This window comes from Neoarius graeffei, chromosome 11, assembly GCF_027579695.1.
Source record: "Neoarius graeffei isolate fNeoGra1 chromosome 11, fNeoGra1.pri, whole genome shotgun sequence".
Lineage (NCBI taxonomy): Eukaryota > Metazoa > Chordata > Actinopteri > Siluriformes > Ariidae > Neoarius > Neoarius graeffei.
In genome coordinates, this window is record NC_083579.1 from 45,426,512 (window position 1) to 45,452,363 (window position 25,852).

General features: G+C 43.4%; 1 protein-coding gene across 4 annotated transcripts in view; it reads left to right on the forward strand.

Annotated features, from left to right (window-relative positions):
• The window catches only part of LOC132894329 (signal-induced proliferation-associated 1-like protein 1), a 138,950-nt gene that overhangs the window by 13,625 nt on the left and 99,473 nt on the right, over positions 1-25,852 (forward strand). The window contains exon 1 of one of the 4 annotated variants that reach the window (XM_060934003.1): positions 17,160-17,187. The exons of the other annotated variants lie outside the window; for them this stretch is intronic. The gene's annotated coding sequence lies outside the window, so the exon portion shown is untranslated. Of the gene's footprint in view, positions 1-17,159; positions 17,188-25,852 lie in introns of those variants that run through there. 4 annotated transcript variants of the gene reach the window in all.

A 25,852-nucleotide genomic window follows, 5' to 3' on the forward strand; every position in this document is an offset into this window, starting at 1 on the left:
CTCTAACGCCCCCCTAAAAAAAAAAAATCGGATCTGCACGATTCAGCCGTGGAAAAGGTGTGCTGTTTGCATCCCTGTTTAAACGCTTAGGTTAACCGACTTTAACCGGCTAATGAGGCTTGGTGGTCGGTCAAGATTTTTTTTTTTTTTTTTTAAGTTTTCACCATCCCTAGTTCACAGCAAAAGTGAGTTTTACTACCCTGAGGAAGAAGAAATAAAACATAACATTTCAGGAGAAAGCTAAAAACCTCTGACTTGCTAATGCCGAGCAAAAACATGGCTGAATCCTGAATGACTCGTATTTGTATAAATAGGGGACTACATAGGTGGCAAAATGTAGTTTTTTTTTCCTGCCATGGAAGTGCACTTGTATACCGAGGAGGAAGCCATTTGCATTACAGCCGTGAATGAGGATTCAAAATTGCGGCTCGTCTCGGTTTTCCCTTTCGGGCGCTCTCGTTTTCTGTTAGAATTTGGTAAAGAAAAAAATAAATATTTACCAGCTTAAGGTCGGTCTGTATGGTGAAATACCGTGACCTCGGCCTTGAATACTGACCTCGGCCCAGAGGGCCTCGCTCAGTACTTTCAAGACCTCGGTCACGGTATTTCACGATGCGGACCTCCCAGCTGGTAAACAACACGGATGGATTTCAGTCTTGGTGTCTTCAGTATTGTTCTACGGCATAGAAAATAGTTTTAAAAAAAAAACCTGTGAATGATGTGTGTATGTAATTGTGACTGGTACTGTATATCAGGGAGCGTGTTTACAACTTAAGAGGTTGATGTTCAATTCCAGCTATAACGCACTGCAGCAGTGGTCCAGGTTTTGGTTTGTTTGTTTGGGGAAAGTCCTAAAATAATTAAGGATCCCTCCGGGCCTTCAGTCGTTTTATCAGTCATGTAGAAATATAGTTTTCTGTTATTGCACCCAGTATGTTTAAATAAAAGTAATCTTAAAAATGTCGTATTTCAAAGGGCACACTGAACCTGGAAATGATGTGCTCTGAGACGTTACCGTCTGTATTTATACTAAACACTACAACTAATTTAGACGACTTTATTCCAGTATACCAGTATCTCATCACATCCATCATGTAATAAACCTAAGTATGGAAGAACAGTACCGCGAGTGGCCTAGTGGTAGCGTGTCCGCCTCTCGATCAGGAGATCGTGAGTTCTACTCACGGTCGGGTCATACCAAAGACCGTCATAAAAATGGTACCTACTGCCGTCAGGCAAGGCACGCCGCAATACAGATGCGAGCGGGGGGTCAAACTCTCGCGGTCGCCAGAGGACTAGCGCCCCACTGTAACCCTAGCTGTGTAATAGGCAAGAGGCAGAGTGCTACGGAAACGGGGATCGGCGCCGCCCCATGCGCCACGTGGTGTGAGAAGGGACTTTGCTGTTCGCCTTTTTTCAGGGCCAGGTCACCCAGTCATTTTGAAGTTGTTGTGATTTACAGTAAATGAGTGATTCCGACAGCACGGTGTGGTGAAGGATGCTGTACGTGTTTCTGCTTCATGGATCGTTTTTGTTGCTCCATCGTTGCATATAACAAATGTAGATGCACAACAGCAAGCTGTTCGACACCTTCCTTGTAGTATTGCGTCGCGTTACATAGCGAATGTTTAACTCCGAGCCTGGTGCTTTGTGGTAAAGAGATCACAGCTGGATATTCTTCCTGTGTGCAGAGCATGACTTGCATTTAATACTCTCCGCTCGGCACCTGCTCTGCATACTGATTGAAGTTTCCTCTCGCTTCAGGACAGAACACATCTGTCCTGCATATATGGAAGAAAAATCCAGGAAAACCAATTGTTCCACAGTCCCTTCACTCTCCTCTACTTTAAGTACTTTTAAAGCTGCAGCACTGAGAAACTGAGCATCGGAGTTCTGGATATTTAGAGAAAATAAACGCCGGATGTGACGCACACAGTACAGTGTTTTTAAACTAGCCGATCGTTTAAAAGGGTACCAAATATAATGTATACAGTTGCTGATGTGACAAAGTAACGTATTCTTAAGTATTCTATCAAATTTATATACTAGAAAACAACGAAATATCTTGGTAATTGTAAATATAATACTTTCTACGCTAAACCGCACAAGAGTCGCCATTTTTAAAAGACCGTGATGTCAGTGCTACCCACTGCACTAGCGGAACTCTCCGAAATAGAGGAGATAAGCGTGTAATCATTGCGTTGGGCGCATCAAGTGAAAGCGACAGCTCTGTCGAATCATACGAAGAGATCCCGCAAGACACACTGCAAGCAGGCTATGGCTTAGAAGGGTACCAGTTTGAACCTAGGAGAGGTACTCTCGACTCCGGTGATGAAATAAGAGAAGAAAGCTCGGATGACGGCGAGGATGAGACTGATGCTGACCATGGGCGTGGCGAGCGTGGGGCAGAGCGTCTGCGTGCAGGTGACACGGCGTGGTGCTCGTGCGGAAAATGTAACATGGAGTTGCTCACGAGTCCGGCAGAATTTATTTGCTGCAATGAGATAGGCGCCACCCGTGGACTTGCGAAATCGTCGCAAGAGGCAGAAACGGGTATTTCACACGTGCTATTCCCAACCTCAATGAGCCAACACAACTGGGCACATACATACGTCATGAGTGTTACGCAGAGAAAATGAACGTGCATTCTGATTGGATAAAATTAATATCATGGCGGGCTGTTCAAACTGCGGAAATAGTTTGCTCGAGCTACTTTCAAAACACTATAACTTTCCAACCTTAGAGCAAAAAACTTTTGTAAGTCTTGAATAAGGTTCGTTAATGTGTGTTTTATTGTTATATTTACTCTATATATTGCCCTCTGTTCCCCTTTAATTATCCGATTATTTATTTAGCACCGGTTTTGTGGTTTTTGTGGTGATTTTTTATTTTATTTTTTCCCCCCTTCTATTTTCCTTTTGTGTGCGTCTGCTTGCGAAAGGTTTGTTTATCTTTTTCTATTTACCGTCTACAGCCATGCATGCCCTGAAGCCAGTGGGGGTGTGGTTTTTTCTTTCTTTCTTTTGCCCCCCCTTTTTGGGTTCGTGTATTTTATGTGCAGTGTAAAAACAAACCGAAAGTATCGGTTTCACTCCGCCTCAGCGAACAGGTGTGAAGGTGACTTGCATGCCATCAGCCCTGAAGCACGCAAGGAGCCGTGTTCAGTGTCAGCATTACCCTAAGATATGTGGCGCGTGCAAGTCCTATCGGTGCGTTGGTTGGTCTGGTGTTTGTTTTCTTTTCCGATCCTGAAACATCGAGTGTCAGCTGACGTCGATCATCTGAAATCCGAAATTTCTTTTAAATGCTATTTTTAAGCTTAATTACAGTTGAACGCTTTACCACAGAAATTAGTTGCGTTATCAGGAGAGCCATGAAGATCAACAAATGCCCCTTTTCCACCAAAGCAGTTCCAGGGCTGGTTCGGGGCCAGTGCTTGGTTTGGAACCGGGTTTTCTGTTTCCACTGACAAAGAACTGGCTCCGGGGCCAGAAAAACCGGTTCCAGGCTAGCACCAACTCTCTGCTGGGCCAGAGGAAAGAACCGCTTACGTCAGCGGGGGGGGCGGCGTTGTTAAGACCAAGAACAATAACAAGACCGCGAAAGATCACCATTTTTAAGCGACGAGAAGCAGCAGCTGTACAAACGCGAAGTCATCCATCATTATTATTGTTGCTGCTGCTTCTTCCGTGTTGTTTTTGCTTCGATGTTCGCGCCAAGGTTTATGCAAACGTAGCGATGTAACTGACGTATACAGCAACGTAATGACGTGGCTTCCCTTAGCACCGCGAGCTATGGAAAAGCAAACTGGTTGTCAGCTGGCTCGCAAGTTGAACGAGTTGTGAACCAGCCCTGGAACTGATTTGGTGGAAAAGGGGTAAAAGACTCCTGCCACCCAGCATACAAACTGTTCACTTTCCTGCCCTCTGGAAGGCACTACAGGAGCCTTCGGACCAGAACCACCAGGTTCTGGACCCCCCCCCCCCCCCCCCCCCCAAGCTGTTTCACCGCACTATTACTATCACTGCACTATCCATTATTTGTACTATTGTTTATTCATACTGCATTTTGTGTATATACTGCAAATATTTATCATACCGTTGCATTATAGTACATATCGCACATTTGTACATACTGTAAATGTCTGTCATATAATTATACCATTCCATACCCTGTAATTTCTGTACATTTATATTTATGTATATTACACTTGTTATTGGGCGGCACGGTGGTGTAGTGGTTAGCGCTGTCGCCTCACAGCAAGAAGGTCCGGGTTCGAGCCCCGGGGCCGGCGAGGGCCTTTCTGTGTGGAGTTTGCATGTTCTCCCCGTGTCCGCGTGGGTTTCCTCCGGGTGCTCCGGTTTCCCCCACAGTCCAAAGACATGCAGGTTAGGTTAACTGGTGACTCTAAATTGACCGTAGGTGTGAATGTGAGTGTGAATGGTTGTCTGTGTCTATGTGTCAGCCCTGTGATGACCTGGCGACTTGTCCAGGGTGTACCCCGCCTTTCGCCCGTAGTCAGCTGGGATAGGCTCCAGCTTGCCTGCGACCCTGTAGAACAGGATAAAGCGGCTACAGATAATGAGATGAGATGAGACACTTGTTATTTATTGCTATGCACTTCTGGTTAGATGCAATCTGCATTTCGTTGCCTTGTACTTGTGACGTGCAATGACAATCGAGTTGAATCTAATCTAATCAAATATAATGGTCTAAATGTAATATTCCCAACGACAGAAAAAACAGTTTAGTTTCTTTATATTTCAACATTTCCAGTCCTCAAAATAAATTTCACTTCCAATTCCAAGCTGTGTGTTACAGGATTTTATGCCTAAACTTTTTATTTTTCCCCTGATGTCTGACCCAATTTTTTTTTTTGGCTGGTATTGGTCCCATACCGATACTGGGGATCGGACCAGCGCCGCTTCTAGTTTCAAATTATCTGTCTCAGCAAAAGGTCCTCCAGAGTTCTTTATTGAACAAACAGCAAGAAGAAAAACTTCTGGTCCCAGTCAAGCTTTTTTCACTATTCGGTATTGGTCTGAATTTCATCGACGATGCCTTAGTTGTTGAAAAATAACAAAGTGTACACGTTACCTCTCGGTAAAGCAGATCTATAGCCTTTACTCATCTTTCGTGTTAAAAGGGATGTTATGAAAGTCGCTTTTTCAGTGCTTGTGCTCGTTATTTGGGTCTCTGGAGAGCCTACCAACCCGCAAACTCTGCAGTAAGACAAGTCCGTTTCTTTTTCTGCCCATTTCAGAAAACGTGCTTCATCAGTTTTGGCTCCCCTTCCTATGTCACAAGTGGCGCTCATTAGAATGATCCCGCCCCTCATCTGAGTATCTCCACTCATGGCTTGAGAGCTGCGGTTGCGAATGAACATTCATGAGGAAAGTGCTGCCTGATTGGCTGCTGTAAGAGGGGGGTGGGATGAGCAGCTGCACATTATCATTTAAAGGAACAGACGCTCAAATCAGCCGTGTTGAACAGGGCTGTTACCACAGCACACTCGTACTGTTTACCGTATTTTCTGGACTATAAGCCGCTACTTTTTTCCTAGGTTTTGAACCATGCGGCTTATACAAAGGTGCGGCTATTCTGTGGATTTTTCTTCCACCACTAGGGGCGCTCTAACCGGAAGTAGAATCAAAAATAAGAGACGAAAAATCAATGCAAAGAAGAATTAGCAGATCTTTAGCAGATAGAACACGCATGACAAATTACTAACTGGTAATTATTTTCAAATCCAGCCAAGATGATTAAAGTGACTTGTGGTTTCAAACACAGGAGAAATGAAGGTAAATAAATACCGGTTATTTTCTCTTGGTTCTGTTCCGTTTTAATCAGCAAAGTTGCTGCCGTGTTAAAAGGCACTGTTTGGAAAGAATCTGTTCAGGTACATACATGTACATTTACAGTACAAAATCGTTCTGTACATGCAGTAAATATCTAATTTTTCAACATGGATATCTGCGGCTTATAGCCCGGTGCGGCTTGTATATCTTTTTTTTAATTTTTTTTTAAAAATAGAGCGGATGCGGCTTATATACAGGTGCGCTCTATAGTCCAGAAAATACGGTAGTTTTATCCTTGTAATACTTCAACCACGACATGTCACAGATAATTTAATTAAGACCTCAGGGAGCTGTGTCAGCTTGTGGAAAAGGGGTTTAATACGTCACCTTTAAGTGTTGTCATTCTCTGGGTATACTCCTATTCTTGATGAATTTCTTCAAATGATGCTGTACTATCTTCTGAATTCAGCTTTGATAGCTGTCCCAGAGACCTTTCAGCTTTTAGAGTTTGTAAGTCTTCTAAAATGTGTGTTTTTTTTTTTTTTTTGGATTCCTTACACTGCCATACTTTGCATTTCCGGGTGTGAAAATAATCAGCGGTTTATTATGCAAATTATTTTTCTGTTTAATGGCTCATACACCTCGTTTCATCAGATACATCCTCTTTCTTTCAGACTGACTTTGAAGGGTTTGTCATTTAATAGGTCACAAGAATGGCTTTTCTTTGTTACTAGTCGGATTATTAGGCCATTATTAAAACATGTTCTGTTTCCGGTCCACCGGCCGGGTGAGTGCTGTTTGTGCGGTTGAAAATTTTTTTTTTTTAACGCTGTTTTTTTTACTTTTTTTTTTTTTAAAAGAGATTTTTTTGGCCTTTTTTTCACCTTTATTGGATAGGACAGTGTAGAGACAGGAAACGAGCGGGAGAGAGAGAGAGACGGGGAGGGATCGTGAAATGACCTCGGGTCGGAATCGAACCCGGGTCCCGGATTTATGGTGTGGCTCCTTATCCACCTGAGCCACGACGCTCCCAGGTTTTTTGACATTTTTTTCGGGTTTGTAAATCTAAAATCGAACTTGACATTTACGCATTCCCAGGGCTTTCCACTAAGGCTCCTACTAGCCAGCCATGACAAATAAGTAGCCGGGGGGGTTGAACACAACATAAACTCCTGTGCACGCAGTTCCCAGGATTAAATGTATTTTCCACAGACCATTTATTTATTCACTTTACTCAAATACAAAGTAAAATGGCAGTAAATCTTCTTTCTTTTCTTGCGTATTGCATCATGAGGCGTTCCTGGCTTGTAAATCTCTTATTTTCGGTGCATGACACATTCACGCAACTGAGCATGCTATGAATTAACAACGACAGCGGTCTGCAGTGGGGCTACACAATTACACACTCAGCGAACATTTCTCCATTTGTGTATGAAAATACACTCCAACCACTCAGTTTAGGTTCATTTACAACCAACGGTGTCTTTTGATGCCAGCACGTAATTGAACGAGAGAAGACTGGTTTACCGGAGACAAAATAAGCGTCATCTCTGCTTCTGTTCCCTCCGACGGCCCCGACGCACTACTGCCTCCGCCGAGTGCGCGCGCACACCATGTCGGGGCCGCGGATGAGTTACTCTCCCTTGATCGAGTCTGCGGGGAATTTGTGGTTGTTATCAGTACAAACAGCGCGAATCACAACTTAAATGAGTGCGGTTCAGTTTGACATTGTCAGTCCGTTAGATAAACATTTAATTTTATTAAAATCGAAAATTAATATTTAGAGCCTGTGGGCTACAAAAATAAGTCATTAAAGTAGCCGGCTGGACCTAATTGTGTAGTCGGCTGTATGGCCGGCAGCCGGTGCTTGTGGAAAGCCCTGCGTTCCGTGCAGAATATAGAATTGAATCAGCTCTGCGCATGCGCCATGCGGCACAAAAAAAATGGCAGCCACCATGAAGGAAGGAGCTCCAGAGTTTTCAAACCTTTGCTTAAGTGTGAAATCGCAAAATGGTATTCTAGCGAACAACAAAATAGTAAAGATTCAGAAAAACAAATCATTCAGTGATCATTTTAATAGTGTAATTTCATCCGAACTAGGCCTAACGCTCGATTTAGAGCTACAAAAAGTCCGTGTGTCGGACATTTTAAGTACCTTTGTAAAAGTTTTGCAAATGTTGCAGTCAGCATTTAAAATGCTAACTTAGTTTTTGTACAAGTTTCAGTTGATTAAACTGTCATTTTATTAAATGTGTCTGCTTTTGTAATAAAAAAGTACTGAAAGAAAAAGCAAACACAGCATTGCGATTTCTTATCCATCCATAAAAAAAAAAAAAATCCCTCCCTCCCGACTGAATTTTTTTGCTCACCCGGTGGACAGGAGATGGATTTTTTTTTTTTTAAGGCTGGCCTTAAGCCAGTATCTCACTGGGTTGCGACAAATTGCGAACGTCATTTGCAAGAGAGTTTCAAAAGTGTCTTGAAACATTCGCGGGGCTTCTCAATTTCCTCGCGTGAGTTGCAGTGTGTCACTCCTTCGTCGCTGAAATTTTGAGCATCTTCCAAAAATTCGTGCGACAAAATTTCTCTGTGGCCGCAAATGCGTCGCTGGTGTCGCAAAGCTTTCTCAAGTCAGTTTCCGTGATGCTTCCTCTACTTCCCTGCCTGCCGAGGGAAAGCCAGGCTGCGACTAGATGGAGACACATTTGCGGTAAAACTTGCAAACATCAATTCAGTGTGATTCCAAGTGAAAAATTGTTGCTAATTCGCATATTTTATCGCAGTTGTTGTCTCCAATGAGTTGCGGGCTGTCGCAGCCCAGTGAGATATTACCCTTAGCAGGATTTTTTTTTTTTTTTTTCCTCTGCTGTAGCAGTGCTGAGGATTTGGTTTGTATTGGGTAGCGCAAATGTTGGGCCAAAATGTTTTTTAGTAGTTGGGTATATTACACTCGCTTATGTGACGTGTGGTGTTTTTTTTTTTTTTTTTTTTTAATTTTAAAGCACCTGTATGACTGGGAGGATCCAGTCCAATGGCCCTTTTCCACTACCCTTTTTCAGCTCACTTCAGCCCGACACGGCTCACGTTTCGACTACCAAAAACCAGCACGACTCAGCTCGTTTCAGCCCTGCTTAGCCCCTAAAACTCGCACCGTTTTGGAGTGGGGCTGAAGCGAGCCAAAGCGAGCCGAGTGAGGCTGGGTGCGTGAGCAGACACTCCCCTGTGCACTGATTGGTGAGGAGGAGTGTCCTCACATGCCCACACACGCCCCGCGAGCGCGCTGGGATCTGTAAACACCGCAAACCCGGAAGGAGAATAATTATGAATTACGAGAATTTCTGAAGCCTTATGCGCCTCGCCTCATCTATACGCTCTTGCCAGTATCTGTCCGCGTTGTCGGTGACAACAAGCCACAGCACCAAGACCAGCAACACTAACGACTCCATGTCCTCCATGTTTATTGTTTACTATCCGGGTCGTGAGACTACCGCTTAAAAGATCACTGATGTCACTGTTTGCGCCGCCTAACGACATCACGTGACGTCCACCCACTTTCGCTAACTCCACCCAATGTGTCCACCCACTTCCAGCCAGCACGGTTCAGCGCGGTTGTAGTCGAAATGCAACTCCAACAGCCCCACTCAGCTCGACTCAGCCCAACTCAGCACGGCACGGCTCAGCCCGACTCAGCCGCGTTTGTAGTGGAAAAGCGGCACAAGTGTACTGCAAGGCAATTGAAGTTTACGTGTCCATTTAAAGCCCAGCACTGTTTCTCGGGGGTGTGTGTGTGGGGGGGTTAAGTCAACCTTCTTTCACTACCACAGAATAATAGCTACTGAGATTTTATACATTTAAGAAATAACAGGATCTGGGCTTCGGTGAAGTTGTGTAATGAGTTCCGTCGTCGATCTCCCACTTATGCCGCTTTTCCACTACCAACGCGGCTGAGTTGGGCTGAGCCATGCCGTGCTGAGTTGAGCTGAGCGGGGCTGTTGGAGTTGCATTTCAACTACAACCACGCTGAACCGTGCTGGCTGGAAGTGGGTGGACACATTGGGTGGAGTTAGCGAAAGTGGGTGGACGTCACGTGATGTCGTTAAGCAGCGCAAACAGTGACATCAGTGATCTTTTAAGCGGTAGTCTCACGACCCGGATAGTAAACAATAAACATGGAGGACATGGAGTCGTTAGTGTTGCTGGTCTTGGTGCTGTGGCTTGTTGTCGCCGACAACGCCAACAGATACTGGCAAGAGCGTATAGATGAGGCGAGGCGCATAAGGCTTCATAATTCTCGTAATTCATAATTCTCCTTCTTCCAGGTTTACGGTGTTTACAGATCCCAGCGTGCTCGCGGGGCGTGTGTGGGCGTGTGAGGACACTCCTCCTCACCAATCAGTGCACAGGGGAGTGTCTGCTCACGCCCCTAGCCCCACTTGGCTCGGTTTGGCTCGCTTCAGCCCTACTCCAAAACCGTGCAAGTTTTGGGGGCTGAGCAGGGCTGAAGCGAGCTGAGTCGTGCTGTTCTTAGATAGTCGAAACGCGAGCCGTGTCAGGCTGAAGTGAGCTGAAAAAGGGTAGTGGAAAAGGGCCATTAGAAGTTTCATTAGTAGACCATATGATCGAAACATTTGAAACGGTTTGTTCATGCACATAAAGGATTCATGGGATATTTCTGCCTGAAAACAATTACGGAGATGATAAATGTGTGCGGCAGCCTTCCTTTAGCAGAAATGATGGATGAAATCTGGTCACATGTCCTCACTCGAGGTGGTCCTTCTACAATGCCAGGTGTAAACGGCTATGCATTTTGGCTGTCCCACTTTGATGGGGAGGGAGTCACATGAGACAGATGCTAGTACCAGGTGTGAACAGGGCCCGACTTGTCTCAATTCACGAACTATAGAAACAGTTAAAAAGCAGGAAATGTTGATTCAAAAACTAAAAATTGTAACTGCTGTCATATTGCATAATCCACTCTGGCTCAGGCAGCATCACGTTATTTCATATAACCGCACGCTCTGTCGTGTTCTATTTCTTATTTATGGCTCGTAAATGAGCTGCTGTGGTCTTTTTGAAAGCACCCCACTCTACGATCTTCTGCCATCCTTGATGCCTCCGCCAGGCTTTTTTTGTGTCCACCTAATGTCTTGTTGCCATGTTTGTGGGGGTCTGCCTCTTCGTTTCCTTTCCAGGTGCTTTTCCTTGGATGATGACTTTCTCTAGTCCTTCATGTCGGCTGGCATAGCTGAAAATCCCCATCTTTCTTTTCGCGATTTTGTTTTCGGAGCAGCATCCTTATTTAGAGTAAATAAATGGAGCTACAGAGTACTCGATGATTCATACAGTGAATGATGTTCCAGGAGAACAAGGCTAATGAACGAAATTTTAATTGCCTTTTGCTCTTTATTTTAAATGAGACACATTCTACCTCTTTTCCACAAGTTGACACAGCTCCCTGGGGTCTTAAGGCCAATTTATGCTGACAACCCAGTCCTCGCAGATGGTGTCGCAGACGGTGTCTGCGTAGCCCCCCCACCTTCGCAGACGCTCTGCGCGCACCTCCCAAAAATTGTGACCACTGCAGAAGCCTCGCAGACAGAGCCGCAGACAAGAGGGCTCTGATTGGTCCACTCTACATCCGCTGTACACGCACTTCCGCTTCCCTACTTTCCCGGTTTGGTTTGTTTTCACGACCGGCATTTTTAAAAACATGAGCGAAGATGGAGCAGCATGAAGAGCGGTTGATTGAGGAAGTACGTACATCTATACGACTCCAGTTCTAGTCATTATAAAAAAAAAAAAGTTCTAGTCATTATAAGTAACCGGAGGATAAACACTCCACTAACCACACCCACCAACTACTCCTAGCGACTTCGTGCTCCCTTGCGTTGTGCCGGTGAATAACATTGCGCACGCCTATACTCCCCGCTCAACGATAAATTACAACTGTCTGCGAAAAGCTATCTGCGAAAGCCTTGTCGCACGAGCATGCAGAGGCCTTTAGGCCCTGTCCACACAGCAACGGATTCAGGTGAATCTGATAAAATTGTTTATCGTTTCGGCCTGGCGTCCACACGGCACCGGCGTTTTGGGTGCCCCACAACAATATTTTTTGAGAACGGCAGGGCTCGAAATTAACTTTTTTTCTTTGTGTCCCCCAGTGGTCCCGAATTCTGTGTTGTATTGTCCCGAATGGAAGCAATAGTGTCCCCATTTTTTTTTTTTTTTTCCTCTCTGAAATAACCAGTGGTTAATATTATGATATGAAGTTACTATTATATTTGTAACTATGCGATTTTGAACCCTTTATATCATTTTTACAATAAGTCACAAGACACAAGCGACACATGTCCTATACATCATCTACTTCAAAATTAGTTATTGCATTTTCAGTTTATTAAACTTTGGCGATCTCACTGTATGAATAGATACCCGTTTATTTAAAGGGGCCAACTGGCTCATTCAGAAAATGTTTCAACTCCCTACATCTGCAGTACACTTTAGCTGAAAATAAGACCCCTTTTATGTTCATTTCATCTACTTATACCTTCAATATCTGTTGGCACTTATAAGGCCAACTTATAATTTTCACCATTACCGTTATCCATTTTTATGAACTTTCCGTTATCCATTACCGTTATCCATTTTTATGAACTTTCGCTGCCGGGTGCAAATGTTAGCAACATCAGCATAGTGCCAGGTCCGAGCCTAGCTGTGCTGCTGACTGACTAAACTTTCTGAACTAGAAAGACACCAAGAAAACTCACTTATTCTGTTGAACGGTATCTTCCGTCAATATCATCCACATCATTCCTGTTGTGTTTTATAACGTGTCTAACAGTGTTCATTCAGTTCATTCAGTTGCTCGCGTTGCCTGCAGACCAGGCGATGACACTTTGGATCCTGAAGGTCCCGGAGACGTTATGTCTGGGCTTTCAGTTTCTTCCCCGCGGTCGGTCCGCTTCAACCACTTCAGCATTTTTGTTCTGGCAAGAGTCGGCGCAGCGTGTGCGGTAGCAATTCCATTCCAAGTCCATATAATGCGGACTCCGGCCGAAGATTCTAGAACAGAATGCGCTGCTCTGTAGCCTACGGATGCAGGTGCATCCAAAGTGTAGCTACTATGTATTTTTCGCTGTTAACGTTTTAAAATTAAAATTGACAAATTAGGTGAATGTCTACGTATGGTTTACGGCTTTGTAAATAATATTAATGTAGAACTTTTTTTCTAGATCTATTTTTTTCCATTGTCCCGGGATTGTCCCAGATATAATTTTGTGTCCCGATGACATTTTTTATGGTCCCCGGGAAGTCAGGACACCGTTAGTTTCGAGCCCTGGAGAACGGGCTCCAGAGTGGAAAAATCTGGCAACGGCGCCGTTGCGAAGTCGTCTGGATGAGTAGAACGGATTTGTTTACGATGACGTCACAACCACATGACTAGAACAAGCAGCACTCTCGCTGTTTTGTATGAACCACTGCATTGCATTCACTTTTGTATACAGCTTTTCTTTTAAATAAACAAGTAACTGAACCATTTCTTGAATTTCTTTTTTTTTTATTGGATAAGACTGCTTTTCAAAATGTTCACACAATATAAAAAGTTATCTAAATTATATAAAAATGCTTTTCAAAATGTTCACACACAATAAGAAAATTAAGTTATATAAAACTATGCACACTAATAAAACTAATTTGTACACGCAGAAGGCACGATTTCCTCGCGTAGTCGCAGCCATCTTGTGTGTTTGTTCCTGACAGTGCTTCACACCGGGTAGAAGAAGGGGTTTATGTGCATGTGTCTACTTCTATTGTTCTGGTGTCTCCGATGGGACCGTCTTACAGTGCCCCTAGAGGTGTGGCATGTGTATTGCATCGTTTTCAGCAAGCGTTGCGTTGCCATATGTACCTGATATTTTACTGATCCGTTGCCCATGTGGACACGATTTTTTTTTTTTCAAATAAAATCTCATTGCCGTCGTCGTGTGGATGTAGCCTTAACATGTCTGTGACATACTTTGGTCAAAACGCCACAGCACTCTCATGCTGTTTAAACAGCTCTGTTGAACACGGCTGATTTGAGCACCTGTTCCTTTAAATGATAATGAGCCACTGCTCATCCCACCTCCTTTTACACCATCCAATCAGGTAGTCCTTTCCTCATGGATATTCATTCACAAAGGCAGTTCTGAAGCCCTGAGGGGGCGGAATAATTTTAACGAGCTCCCCTTGTGACGTAGAAAGGGGAGCCAAAACTAAATGGCTCGTGTTTTCTGAAATTGGTGGCACAAAAGAGACTGACTGTCTATTTGCAGAGTTTGTGGGCTGGTAGGTACACCAGATACCCAAATATATGTGTACAATAGGGCTGTAACGATACACCCAACTCACGATTCGATTCGTATCGCGATTTTTGACCCATGATTCGATACGCCCACGATTTTTTTTTAAATGTTTTTTTTAAAGTAGTAAATTTGACTTATTAACATTTTACTTACATTAACTAATAACAAATAATTCAGACCACTGCAGAGAATGAGTAATATGTATGCAAAAATGAACAAATGTATCTCCAAAGATTGTTTTATTTCTCAAAATAATACTGTTGAGCCGGAAGCTCTGTTTTTTTCGGTTCTGAAAAAGTCATTTTTCCAAATCGTGTAAATCCGTTAAGATTTTTTTTGGGGGGGGTGGCTCTCTCACTGTCTCACTCTCATAGGGCCAATGATTTTCTGTGATCGCGGAAAACCGATGGAAATTACGGAATTTTTATGGTGAAACATTGCTCGCGTGTCAAAATGTAACTGCCGCAGAAGGCTTCCGCCCAAGCAGACATGCCTTCAGTGTTGCCAGATATTGCTAACGTTTTCCACCCCAAAATATGTTCAAAACCAGCCAAAAAGCACCTAAACCTGCCCAATCTGGCAACACTGCATGCCTTTCTGGTCAAGTGATTGTGATTGGCTTGTGGCACACCTAGCCAGCCAATGAGCTGCTTGTTTACAGATTCGCTCCCCGCGTCGCAACCAGAATGGCGACCGCTTAAAAGAAATGAATGCTCTGCCAGTGGCGAGTGTGGACGTTGCATGACTCGCAGAAGATTGTCCCAGGTCGGCGAAAAAACGACTTAATAGATATAAAAAAATAAAAGTAATTTAAGTAAGTTTAAAATGTAATTTAAATAAAAAGTAAAGTATTCATAAATTGAAGTTTGGAAGCGCCTCTGTTTTTGGGCTGAGGAGAAGTTTGAAAGGGTGTACCACGATTCTGCCTTCTTGTATCGCGATACGGATCGTGGCTCTGCGTATCGCGATTTCGATACGCGTATCATTACAGCCCTAGTGCACAAGCACTGAAAAAAGCAGCTTTTCCTAACGTGTCCCTTTTAAAAGGCACTTTTGGAGCAACAGTTAACGTGCAGCTGTTTGACGTGATTACATATAAAACGGACTCAGCATTTTTGCCTTTCCGGAAAAGGCAGGAGTATGGCAGAATGAATTTGCAAGTCAATGTGCCCTTCTGTAGCGTGCCCTGGCATTGCTCAGTGGCCACTGATTAATTTGGCTTTTTTTGTTTGTTTTTTTTTCAATAATGCCTATGACTTTGCTTCCTGTTGTGCTGCTGGGAACGGTGAAGCTTTGTGTGTGTGTGTGGGGAGGCCAGTAGAGCAATGCGAGCTGCTTTTTAAACCCCCTCTTTAGAGTACTGCACGGAAGGAAATGGATATGAACAATGCAAACAGTCTCCCAGATCACATTTCTTCTGCGTTCATAAAACACTTTGTTGGATTTAGTGGAATCATGCGTCAGAATTGACTTAATTGTTTCCCATGTTCGCTTGTGTGTGTGTGTGTGTGTGTCTAGTGCTGTGTCTGTGCCCTGAAGGCTTGCTTAGTAAATATGGTGAATTAACAGGAAAAGGCGTGTTTCTCCATTGATTTGGCAGCATACTGAGTGACTAAGAGCAGCACATGCTCCTGGAGTCCTGTATGACCTGCATCTCCATAGGGGTGTTCACACGGCACATATTTGCATCGATGCTGCACCGGTGTATTTTGTTGCGATATATCTTACACCGGTGTAAATTTTGTGGAGCGTTCACACGTCACAAACCTGCTTACTAGAGAGAAGCGTGTTAGCACCGGTGCAGCCCCACTTGCGTTCACACGGCAGTTTTTGCGACCGTGCTATACGATAGTAATAATGCGGAAATGAAATATGCGCATGCGTGAAAATGTACTTCCTTTTCCCGGTTGTCCTGGCATCACCAAGCACCGGGAAAACAACGTGGATGAAGACACCAGTGTTGCCAGATACTGCTGACATTTTCCAGCCCAAAATATGTTCAAATCCACCAAGATGCACTTAAAACCGCCCAATCTGGCAACACTGGAAGACACGCAGTTCTGTTGTTGATATTCGCCATTTCGGAAGCGCAAAATACCAGGATGCAAATTATGCAATGCGCGTATGTAATCAACTCTCCTCACGCGTAGCGAGTCTACCCCTGTAGCGTTCAGACGTCCCATTTTATATCGGTGCTGCCCCGCAAACTAGCATTTACTCCGGAGTAAATTTCTTAAATCACCTCCCGAGCAGGGTTAGATTTGCACCGGTTTAAGCAGCTTTCAGGGGCTGCACCGGTATAACTTTGTACCGTGTGAACGCTCTACCGGGGCAGCCCCGGTGCTACACCGGAGTTAAAGTTGCCGTGTGTGAACACCCCTCAAGTGATTACTTAACAGCAGAGTTCAGAAAGGAGGTAAGCAGGTGTTTAGGACGTGTTCGATTTCACCGACCCGAACGCACAACTCTACGCCGTTTCGTCTCGCTTTACTCCTGTTAAAACCTTCGAGTTCAAACAGATAAGGTTTCGATCACAAACAACATGCGTTCTTTCAATCCCTGTTGATTTGATAAAGGGCCATGCAGGTAATAAGCTCAATGGTGCTGGCTTTGGGAAAGAAATGCACAGTGTGGTTTAAGCCAGAACCGCAGCCGAGCTAAACGACGCATGCTTTCCCGTCTCGGTCCCGTTCCCGAACCCAGCTGTGTCTGAAAATAGTTAGCGCTTGGCAGGCTTCTCTCTAACCAGACAAGTGTAATGGGGCTTAAGAGAAGAGAAACGAGACACACTTCCCAGCTCGGAGCAGTGTGCGCGGCTGCTTTTTTTTTTTTTTCTTCTTCTCCTCCCTCTTCTCAAGGAAAACACGCCCGTACATGTTTGTGTTGTATCTTTTCACCAGCCGTCCTGGGGAAACCACATAGAGGTGCGAGTAGGGGCAGAATAATCTGGATTTCTTTTAACACTGATATGATGGTTAATTTTTAGCCAGGACTTGCTACAGTAATAATCCTCAGAAAGACGTGAAGACGGGGAATCTATCGAGGTATCACTAAGCATATGAAATTAAAATCTATAATATGCTGTGCATACAGGGTTAATGTACCAATGCAGGTAAGCTAAATGCTTTTGTTATAGGTGCTAAAATATTCTCTCTTGTAAACAAGGGCAAGAGCAAGGCTTAAATCTTGAGTTCTGGAAGATCGAATTGTTTTCAAGTCAGATCAAGTGTCCAGTCTCACCTCCTTGGCCTCTGTAATCTTAACTGTCCTTTGTCTAACGTGCCGTGATTGTGTCTGAAAGCCTTTCCAAATAAGACAATGTGTAAATCCGTCAGTAGTAATTGGATTCTCCGTGAGGGAGGAAAGGTCCTGACTGTCTGCTCTCTTAGTTATTATGGCTTATTATGTTAGACCTCTCTGTCGGTTGCGTCATTCTTGGGGCGAATGACGGCAAGCAGCCTTGGTGAGTCGTCTCCAACCAACACGATCTTGGGCAGCATTCTTGATCTCTTCTGAGCTCCTCATGTTCATGACACAGCAGTTGAGATTTGCACTTGTTGAATTGCACCTTTTGGTCTTCCTCTTGATGTGGTCCCGTGAGTTGGAGAGTATAAAGCATACTTTTGCCGCTTTTCCACTACCAACGCGGCTGAGTTGGGCTGACCCGTGCGGTGCTGAGTGGGGCTGTTGTGGTCGAAATGCAACTCCAACCGCGCTGAACCGTGCTGGCTGGAAGTGGGTGGACACATTGGGTGGAGTTAGCGAAAGTGGGTGGACGTCACGTGATGTCGTTAGGCGGCGCAAACCGTGACATCAGTGATCTTTTAAGCGGTAGTCTCACGACCCGGATAGTAAACAGTAAACATGGAGGACATGGAGTCGTTAGTGTTGCTGGTCTTGGTGCTGTGGCTTGTTGTCACCGACAACGCCAACAGATACTGGCAAGAGCGTATAGATGAGGCGAGGCGCATAAGGCTTCAGAAATTCTCGTAATTCATAATTCTTCTTCTTCCGGGTTTGCGGTGTTTACAGATCCCAGCGTGCTCGCGGGGCGTGTGTGGGCGTGTGAGGACACTCCTCCTCACCAATCAGCGCACAGGGGAGTGTCTGCTCACGCCCCTAGCCCCACTCGGCTCGGTTTGGCTCGCTTCAGCCCCACTCCAAAACCATGCAAGTTTTGGGAGCTGAGTAGGGCTGAAGCGAGCTGAGTCGTGCTGCTCTGAGGTAGTCGAAACGCGAGCCATGTCGCGCTGAAGTGAGCTGAAAAAGGGTAGTGGAAAAGGGCCGTTTGATAGCAGATCTTTTGCGAGTCTCCGTAAGGAATGGCCAAGGAAGCGTAGTTGACTATCAGTGATGATGACGACAGAGACTTTGACGCTGTTCACTTGTAAGCTTCTTCACTGGACACGTGGTCTTCGTTCTTTGCTCCAAGCATGAGGTTTGGAAGGAGTTGATCTGGTTTTCAAGCTTCTTGGTGATAATCCCGGACTCCCTTCCATAAAGACAGACTCTCAGAACCAGACCAGTAAACCAGGACCCCCTCATTGATGATACGGCTTCTATGCAGTGAATCGGTGAAAAACTGTTGCCACTTCGAGTTAAAACCATTTATAACACAGCTGGTGAGCTCTCCAGTCAGGTTACTCGGAAGGTGTTCATTATATAAGGGACCATTTATCCCACTTATTACACTGGTGCTTGCTAAAGAAATCAGTAATTTGAGACATTGGTTTAAAAAAATTTGCTTCATTAAAAATGGTTTTTGGCGGCACGGTGGTGTAGTGGTTAGCGCTGTCGCCTCACAGCAAGAAGGTCCTGGGTTCGAGCCCCGTGGCCGGCGAGGGCCTTTCTGTGCGGAGTTTGCATGTTCTCCCCGTGTCCGCGTGGGTTTCCTCCGGGTGCTCCGGTTTCCCCCACAGTCCAAAGACATGCAGGTTAGGTTAACCGGTGACTCTAAATTGAGCGTAGGTGTGAATGGTTGTCTGTGTCTATGTGTCAGCCCTGTGATGACCTGGCGACTTGTCCAGGGTGTACCCCGCCTTTCGCCCGTAGTCAGCTGGGATAGACTCCAGCTTGCCTGCGACCCTGTAGAACAGGATAAAGCGGCTAGAGATAATGAGATGAGAAATGGTTTTATTATCCTCTGCTGGCCGAAAGGCCCGAAAGGGGATTGTCTTGGCGATGTCTGTCCATCCGGGGAAGGGTGCTCACCTTCTGAAATCAACTTCTCTCTCAATTTTTGGAGGAATTTCATGAAACTTGGCAAGATTCTTTGTTATATGCCGGGAATACGCATATTGTAATTTCGTTAAATTGGGTCTCATTTTACCAGAGTTACAGCCCTTGATTAACAAAATTTATACTTTGACAATTTCATGAGTGTTTTTTCCTTCTGAAATCAACTCCTCAATTTTTGGAGGAATTTCACCAAACTTGGCAAAAGGCATTGTTGTATGTCGGTAGTACATTTATTATTTTGTTCAGTTCAGTGGTATTTTACCGGAGTTGTGGCCCTTCATTCACACCCTTGTACTTTCACAATTTCATGAAGGTGTGCTTGCCTTCTGACGTCAACTCCTCTCTCGATTTTTGGACGAATTTCTCGAAGCTTGGCCTTGTTATGACGGTAATACACCCATTGCAATTTAATTGCGTTTGTGAAAATTTTTTCCAGAGTTTTGAACCTTGATTTTAAGTAACTTTGACAATTTCATGAGGGTGTACGTTCTTCTGAAATCCATTTGTGGAGGACTTTCTGCAAACTTGGCAAAAGGCTTTGTTATATGAGAGTTATATGCATCATGAAATTTTGTTTAATTTGGGCAGATTTTACCAGTGTTATGCCCTTGATTATTAACAAACTTGTACTTTGGCAATTTCATCAAGGTGTGCTTGCTTTCTGAAATCAACTTCCCTCACGATTTTATCCCCCGCTGGCCTGAAGGCCTGAAGGGGGATCATGTCGTGGCGATGTCAGTCTGTCCAGGGAAAAGTCCTGACCTTCTGAAATCAACACCTCTCGCAATTTTTGGAGGAGTTTCACAAAACTTGGCAGGATTCTTTGTGATATGTTGGTAATGCGCCTATTACAATTTCGTTTAATTCAGTCGCATTTTACCAGAGTTATGGCACAGTTGCCAGCTCCATATTGTGCTCTCAGCACTCTTGTTGCATTTGCTAATGATGTGGTCCATAGCAGCATCTGTTATCCATAAAGAAGACGGTAGAATGCCTTGATCAATCAGAATCCGTTCTTCAGTAAAGCTGTGTAGTAATTTTGTATAACGGCACAACTCGGACATGAATGAGAGTTTTATATTAATACTCATTCTAATGTTACTGTTCCTCTAGTACAGGGGTTTTCAAAGTGTGGGAGAGTCAGCCCCCCCCCCCCCCTCGGAGAGCAAATAAACAACAGCGCCCCCTCTTACAATTTTTGTTGTTGCTATACTTGATGTTCCATTTGTATTTTTAAAAAATGGTTGTTGTACCTATTTATTTTTTTTCTTTTTCACATTTTAAACATCTGTGCTTTTTAAAACATCTTGTTTTACACATTTTAAACATCTCATAGCATCGTTAGCTAGCACCTCTTGGCAGACAACACACTGTGGCAGTGGAGCATCTTCAGATCCAGTCCATGAAAATCCAAACTTTAAATAATCGTGGTCATACTTCCTTCTTTTTTCAGTCCCCCCAGTATTCTGCGGGCCTTTTTTGTGATTGTTGCAGGCTAAAATGTCTGTTGCGGGGGGTTTTCCAAAAAATTGCAATGAAAGTTGCGGTGTTTTTTAGGTTTTTGTTGCGATTACATTGCGGGAGGAAGTGAAAGTTGCGAGAAATTGTTGCGATTTTCTCTTTTTGTGATTAAAATTGAGTGATATGTTAAATATTAAGTTATTACTGAAAAACTATTGATTAAAAAAAACCAGACACTGGGAAATGGTCCTATAAACAACTTTACCAATATAAAAGATTACCAGGACGACAAAAATGCAGAAAAATAGGCTTTACTTATCCAAATGCACCTGTTGGTTCAAAAGTTAAAGTGCAGAGAACCTCACAGCACAACATGAAGTTACCTTAAAATATAATATAAATGCCTCAGCTTTCATGTAAGAAAAAAAAAACCTATTAATACTAGTACTGTGTGCAGGCAGTCTCTCCTGAAGACTAAATTAAACAATTATAAACTAATAAAATAAATGGCTCAGGCTTCATAGAAGAAAAACAATTTGAACAATCTCACAGTATGATGCTGAAGCTGCCTAAACAATGGAAAATAAAATGCCATTTTGGCAAAAATGTTGGCATCCATTAATTTCTTGTATTAAGTAAAAAAATAAAGTGCACACAGTCCTTCACTGTAAACACAACACACTTTCAGTAACAGAATTTAAGCCTACATAAACACTGACTCACACATGCAGTGTTGCCAGATACTGCTGACGGTTTCCAGTCCAAAATATGTTCAAAACCCGCCAAAATGCACTTGAAACCGCCCAATCTGGCAACACTGCGCGCATGCTGCTTCTCTTGAACGTATACATGGAAGTAAGGCGGAAGGTAGTTTGTCGACGTCACCTCAAGACGACGCCAACGATTGGTCAAATTTGCGGGAAGGTTGCGGTGATTGGATATAATTGCAGCACCGCCCTGAATTCGCGGGGATTGGTTGAAGTTGCAAATAGCAACATCTTGGCGGGTCTGTTTTTTTTTTTGCTTGGCCCAGACTCTGTCTCCTCACTCACTGTACTTTAGGTACTAAAAATCTATCCATTTTGTCTCTGGCAAAGGCTAGCTGAAGTTCGCTAAATGTCCGCAATAGTAACTTATTCTGGTTTATTTTTCCTCACGTTGCCCCCCCCCCCCCCCCCCCCCCCCCCGAAGAACTCTGGCGCGCCCCACACTTTGAAAAGCCCTGCTCTAGTATATACTACGCTATGGTATTTTATACTATACACAGGATTGTACAGCAGACACTCAACATAATGCATTTTTAAAATCCATCCATTTTTGTTTAACAAAGTAAAACTGTATAATCGTTTGTGTTTTGATGGGAGGCATTCATTTAATATTTATGGAAGGACTCTCGGCTGTAAGCACTATGTAACAATCATGGTGTTTTGCAAAGTTTTCAAGGTGGAGGAATTTATGCTTTTCAGTTTCTCGGTAAAATGACAATGCATTCCCCCACCTTGAGAAAGTGGAGATGGGGAGAGAATGGCTGTTCACCATGGTCCTAAAGTAGGTGAGAACAGGACCTAATGTCTCTCAAATGGTCCTCAACATTTAATCTTAACTATACTGTTAAAATGTATAAACCACAATGCTCGAGAAACTGCATGTCCGATCGTCTGAGGCGACTAAAGTATGTGCAAGGACGAGTAAAATTTCGGTAATCGGCTGACAAAAGTTAGCGTTGGCAACACAGGCAACCGCTCTGTGATGCAGGTTTGAACTGTCAGTCTGGCAGTAGCGCATTTCAATAATTATGCCAAGTGAATTGCGCATCGTGACATCTGACTCCTTGTCAAAACAGACTTCACCTGTGTCTATTGAAAATCTTGTTTTCCTGGACTGGTTCCTGTATAAAATTTAATCCTAACAAGTGTCTGAGACATTGACTGTATGCTCACTCTGCACTAAGGGAGCAGGGAACCAGTCTAAAGTAGCTCATCACGGGAAACGCATTAAACTTTTATTCATCAACGCAATATATAAAAGTACAAAATTATATATATTTGAGGAAACATTCAGATTTCCTTGTTTTTGGTTATAATTCGTCAAAGTATGCGTGTGTTCGAGTATACTGGAAAAGCTCTGCTCAGAGGGGTCCACATAATGATGTAATTTATACCAGTTGGCGAAGGGCGATGAGGGTCATGAACATCGTGTGCCAGCAGCACGGTTGGTGCAGGCAGGTGTCAAACTTGGAACTTTTATATCATGATTGAGTTTATAATAAACGATATCACTGAATAATGTTTCTTACCTCTAACGTACGTGTGTGCGTGTAAATAAAATAAACCTGGGGGGGGGGGGGTTTAAATTATATTTTTAATTGCTTTTGATGGTTACATATATTTTGTAATGGTGTCACTTTTATTTTTGAAATATTTATCAACATACCGCAATTGTGGCACGGGAGCCTGTGAGTGGTGGACAGCTGACAAAGGATGTCTCCCATTGGTTGTAAATCGTGACCATAAAAATTTTAAACACACATGGGACCCACTGATTGGCTGTTCACATACCGAAGTCAAGCGGAGATGTCCGGCGTCTGTTGCCATTGTCCGAAGAAAACTACAGCTAAAAAACCTCTACTACCGGATTACTTGGATAATCTTAGTCAGAAAGAAGCGAAGGATGGATGTACGCAGAAATTAGTTTATTAGCGGTTATGATCCGTGCAAAATTCCTTGAAATGACTGGAGTGATGGTGCAGATTTGTGGCCTAATGTTAGCATTAGCTACATGCTGGAATATAATTTCTTTTTCCTGAAAAGTCCCGACACAGAAGAACAGTTTAAAAAAAAAAAAAAAGCAAGAGAACCTTTTGTGTAAACTTTTATTTATTTATTTATTTATTTTCCCCTGACCTCAGCTTTTGGGAACAGAATGTTGTGAAAGCCAAAGCATTTACTCTCAAAGGGCTTTGACTTGAACTGTGGGCTAGATCTTATTCCCACCCGTCCATGTCTCAGCAACCCCAAGGACATTTCGTCACACAGCTATCTGCACGCTATCATTTATACAGTGATGCTTATTATTGTTTAAAAATATACATCTGAAGTGTTATTTTTTGTAAAGTAAGTGTATTGCTCTGGACTTTCAAACAATATTGTAAGATTTTTTTATTTTAATTTTATCTAATAGTAGATGGTACAATAATTACAAACACTAACAGAATCGGCACATTCCAGTTGTAGCTGTAGTTATATATTAACTATAATCATTCTTGTATTTAATAATTTCAATAAACGGTTAATGTTCAGTTCCCTTTTCATTAATTCTCGATTCAAAGGCACAGCTGAGTCACACAGGTTGATAAGTGTGTAACTGACAACAATTTTATCCAAAATAGTTTTTCCTGCCCGAGTCGATTTATAGTTGTAAAGTTCAGTGTTTGTGTAGAACTATCTCAGACTGTAGGTTCATTTCTACACTCTGGTTCCATGGTGAGATTTTGCACAGGACTGTGTTCCTTTGATAACGGAAACAAAGCTCCTCCAGTATTTATTATTATTATTATTATTATTATTATACTCATTCAAAACTCTCCACAGCTTTAATATACCCTAAATTATTCGTTCCTCTGCTACTAGAACTTTTCTTTCTGATTGTGTCTGCATATACATGTTATTTACCAGCTGGGAGGTCCGTATGGTGAAATACCGTGACCGAGGTCTTGAAAGTACTGAGCGAGGCCCTCTGGGCCGAGGTCAGTATTCAAGGCCGAGGTCACAGTATTTCACCATACGGACCGACCTTAAGCTGGTAAATAATATATATATATTTTTTCTTTACCAAATTCTAATAGAAAACGAGAGCGCCCGAAAGGGAAACCCAAGCCGAGGCGAGCCGCCATTTTTGAATCCTCATTCACGGCTGTAGTGCAGATGGCTTCCTCCTCGCTATACAAGTGCACTTCCATGGCAGAAAAAAAAAACTACATTTTGCCACTTATGTAGTCCCCTATTTATATAAACTTGAGTCATTCAGGATTTAGCCATGTTTTTGCTCGGCGTTAGCAAGTTAGAGGTTTTTAGCTTTCTCCTGAAATGTTTTTTTTTTTTCTTTTATTTCTTCTTCCTCAGGGTAGTAAAACTCACTTTCGCTGTGAACACTGTCGTTATCGCTATCCATGCTGTAAAATTAATGCTATTCTCCTGAGAAATGCGAAAATAAATGTTGACACAAATTCCTACCATGTTTATTGTTGTGAACGAGCGAGTCGCCAGAGGTCCGTAACCGGGGTCGGTACCGTAGGATACGGACCCACTCGCCAGCCAATCAGAGTGCAGGATTTGATGGAAACCAGACCACGAAAAAATACAGGTGTTATGGTTTTGTGGATTTATGATAATTATGCTGCATCACTTGTTTGAAAAAAAAAATCTACTGCATTCTGTCGTCTCCAAAATAAAATAAAGCTCAGGGCAAGTTGAATTGTTTTTTTGGGCAAGTATGTTTTGGGTGCTGCTCGCCCATTGGGTAAATAAGGCTGGGAGATTCCCCCCCCCCGAGGACTGAACCATTAATTTATAAGTTAAATATTTGTACTTGTTGGTAAATTGTAAGGTATTAAAGCAAACTTGCTCCAGACCATGCGGTTATACAGAAGTAATGCCCTTCGGGGGGGTAGCGGCACTCCGCTGTGCGTTGTGCTGAATCACACCCCCCGGTGTGTGTTATTTTTGTTGAGCCGCATGGTCGGGAGTGTGTTATTATTAATTACATAATAGCAGCTCTGACAGTAGTGCTGGCTGTAATTTAAAACGTGCAGGAGAGTCACAGGCGAGCATTCTGGTTAACATGAAGACGACAGGCTGGTGAGAAAACGACGGAGTGATAACTGGAAATTTATCTCCTGCATGTTCCACAACACAAAATGCAAGTATAAATTGTTAAAAAGCTTAACTTGTTCATAAAATGATCATCTTTGGCAGTGTTGGAGTGAAGAAAACCCTTCACTCCAGGGCACAC